Below are 3677 nucleotides of genomic sequence, written 5' to 3' on the forward strand. Positions count from 1 at the left end.
AGGCGGGGTGGTTGGCCTCTCTCTCGTCTAGCCCCCGCCCCCCAGCTCAGAGCCGCGCCTCCGAGCCCCAGCCTCCCACCGCCTCCTGAGCCCTCCCGAGGCCAGAACATCCCTGGAGAGCGCGGGGACCAGGCCCTGGCACCTCTGGGCCCAAGCCCGCATCCTCAGCGGAGGTCTGGGGAAGGCGCGGGCGTGAGCGTCCGAGTGAGAGCAGCCTCTGCGTGGGCTCGGCTGGCCCTCTTCTCCCTCGGGGTGCACATTCCATCCTTGGCCACTTGGCCGCTGTGTGAGCTTGGGCCAGCCCGTCTCCCTCTCTGTGCCTGGTCTCCTCGTTTAAACAACGGAGATGACTCTGCCGACCCCACAGAAAATTAAAGCTGAGAAAATTGAAGTGCGTGAGCATGGAAATCCTCCCTGCAGCGTGAAGCATTGTGCAAGTGGGAGGCAAATCATTGCTGTTAGTATTGTAATTAATATTCTTCTTTGCACTCTTTAGGATACACCGGGCAATGTTGATTTTGCTTTTCTTCCCAAATGGCACTGACTTGGCTGTTTCCAATATCTCCTACCTCTCCTGAAAACTAATTGCCATTTTTAAGAGCTGAGCACAGAGCATGGCATGTGATAAAAACCCAATACATGTTTGCTGGTATTATTGTTATTGAGCAATTGTTGACGGCAACTTCCTAGTCTAGGCAGGCTCTTTTACTCATATTTAATCTTCACACCCCTGTGCAGTAGATATCATTACCCTCATTTGCAGATGAGGGGACAGGCTCTCAGAGAGGTTCAGTAACTTGACCAAGGTCACACAGCCAGGGAGCAGCCACCCCGATTCCAATTCTTTGTGCATACAGCCCCCACTCTCCTTCTTGACACAATACCTTCTAGATAAGCAGTTCTCAAACTTAGCTGTACCTTAGAATCACCAGGGGAGCCTTTAAAAATTCTGATACCCAGGTGGCACCCCAGACCAATCTCATCAGCTTCCCTGGGCGAGGGGCTCAGGCATATTTCAATGCTCCTCAAATGATTTCAATGTCTGGCTGAAGTTGAACCCCTGCCCTAGATGTCAGGTTCTCCTGGGCCACACCTGCAACTCCTCCCTGAAACCTTCACACTCCCTCTGTTTCAGTCACCAGCTGTGCACAGATGATTCTGCATCCTTTTCTGAGCCTCGAGCTGCCCCTGAGGTCCTGGTTCATACAGTCATTCACTCCACGCATATTTATTGTTCATCCACCCATTATGCTCCAAGCTGTGCTAGAGGCTGGAAGACAGAGCACCCCTTGCTCTTTCACACAAAATAATAAGAAGAAACACCAGTGATTCTCAAACTATTGGGTCTTGAAACCCCTTTACACTCTTAAAATTAAGGAGGATCCCCCAAAACTCACAACCCCAGTCTAATCATGAGTTTTTTTAAGTCACACAAATTCCAATAGGGGCGTCCTGCAATATGCCTAACCAGTACTCCTCAAAACTGTCAAGTCATAAAAACAAGGAAAGTCTCAAACAAGTAAAGAAGAGCCTAAGGAGACATGTTGTCTAGTGTAATATGGGGTCCTGCATGGGTTTTTGGAAAAGAAAAAGGATATTAGGAGAAAACTGAGGGAATCTGAATAGGGTGTGGACTTTAATACTAATGTATCAATATTGGCTCATTAATTGTAACAAGTGTGTCTACTAATGGAAGGTATTAATAATAGGGGAATAAATAATAGGGGAAATGTTTGGGGGGTGGTGAAGGGATATGGGAACTCTGCACTATCTTTTCAGTCTTTCTGTAAATCTAAAACCATTCTAAGAAATTGTGTCTATTGGTTAAAAAAAATCATGGAGGGGAAAAAAATGATGGCAGACTCGAAAGAGTTTTTGTCTGTATAAGTTATACCTATTAATCTTTATTGGAAATGAAAACTGAGAAAGTATTTCAATATTTGTTTATTCATTTTTGCATAATAATAAATTCATGACATGTTAACATAAATAGCAGATTTTTATGAAAATAACTATATTTTCCAAACCAAGAAAAAAATTATTAGAAGAGTGGCAATGTTTTACACTTTTACAAATTGCTTAATGACTAGCTTAATAAAAAGAAAGCAAGATTCTCATACAGTTGATCCTCCGTATGTGAGGATCCCATATTTGCAAATTCACCTACTTGCTAAAATTTATCTGTGACCCCAAAATAGACACCCATGGCACTTTTGTGGTCATTAGCAGACATGCTCAGCATGGTTAAAAAATTTGAACTGGTTGATATGCTAAGGTCAAGTTTCCAGCTAAGGTCAAACAAGGCAACCCTCTACCTTCTTGTTTCAGGTGTCATTCTGTAAAAAGTGTCCTTTCCACGGTCTGTTTAATGCTGCATTTTCCCCATTTTTGTGCTTTTTTGGTTGATTTTGCTGTTTGAAGTGGCCCCAGACACAGTGCTGAAGTGCTGTCTGATGTTCTTTAGCACAAGAATGTGCTGTGCCTTATGGAAGAAATCCATGTGTTAGATAAGCTTCATTCAGGCATGAGTTACAGGGCTGTTGGCTGTGAATTCAACGTTAATGAATCAAAAATATATATTAAATAAGGAGTCTCTAAACAGAAACACCCAGACAGGTGGTTGGAAAAGACAGGAATATTTTAAGCAGCTTTTTCAGTTATCGTGGCTATTCTTTGAGACTACACCAAAACTTGACACGTTTTAAAGGATAGTTGCAAAGTGGAATCTGAAACTGTCAGTGAACCTTTAGTATTCTACTAACATTAAAATCTATTGAGTGCATCTTTTTAACATCATTCACTAGTCATCTGAAAAAGATTGGTTCCTGAATTACACAGATCATCCAAATATTAACACATTTCATTATTCAATATCAAAAAGTAGTATTTGTTAGTATGACCACTGATCTCATCAGAAAAGTCTTTAAGGGTTGGCAAGCCATCAAGATTGCAGTAGTAAATATAAGTTTTTCAAAATTCTAATTTTCACTTAAAAGTCCAAATTTTATCATTGACAACAAATACCATCAGCTGTTTTCCTTGAAGTGACAGACCCATTTCTTTCATTTTCGTGAAAACGTCTGCCAAATACCCATATTGGAATAACTGAGGTTTGTCTAAAAATGGTATTCCGTGAAAAAAGTGGCTTGTTCAGCTTGCAATTCAAATAATCGCACAAGTGTTTTTTTCCTGGGAACAGCTACCACGGTACTTCAACATGAAACAAAAATGCTTTATGCATACTTCTCATTTCATCATATTGGATATTAAAAAGACATGAACTGGTACAGCCACCTTGGAAGACATTTTGGCAATTTCTTACAAAACTAAACATACTTTTCCTATATTGTCCAGTAATTGCACTCCATGCTGTTTGCCCAAAGGAGTTGAAAACTTATGTCCACACAAAACCTACACATGGATGTTTATAGCAGCTTTATTCATAATTGCCAAAACCTGGAAGCAACCAAGACGTCCTTGAGTAGGTGAATAGATAAATAAACTGTGGAACATCCAGACAACGGAATATTGTTCAAAGTTACAAAGAAATGAGGTATCAAGCTATGAAAAGACATGGAGGAATCTTAAATGCATATTACTAAGTAAAAGAAGCCAATCTGAAAAGGCTACGTACTATAGGATTCCAATTATATGGCGCTGTGGAAAAGGCAAAACTA

This window comes from Balaenoptera acutorostrata, chromosome 2 (genome assembly GCF_949987535.1).
Source record: "Balaenoptera acutorostrata chromosome 2, mBalAcu1.1, whole genome shotgun sequence".
Taxonomy (NCBI): Eukaryota; Metazoa; Chordata; class Mammalia; order Artiodactyla; family Balaenopteridae; genus Balaenoptera; species Balaenoptera acutorostrata.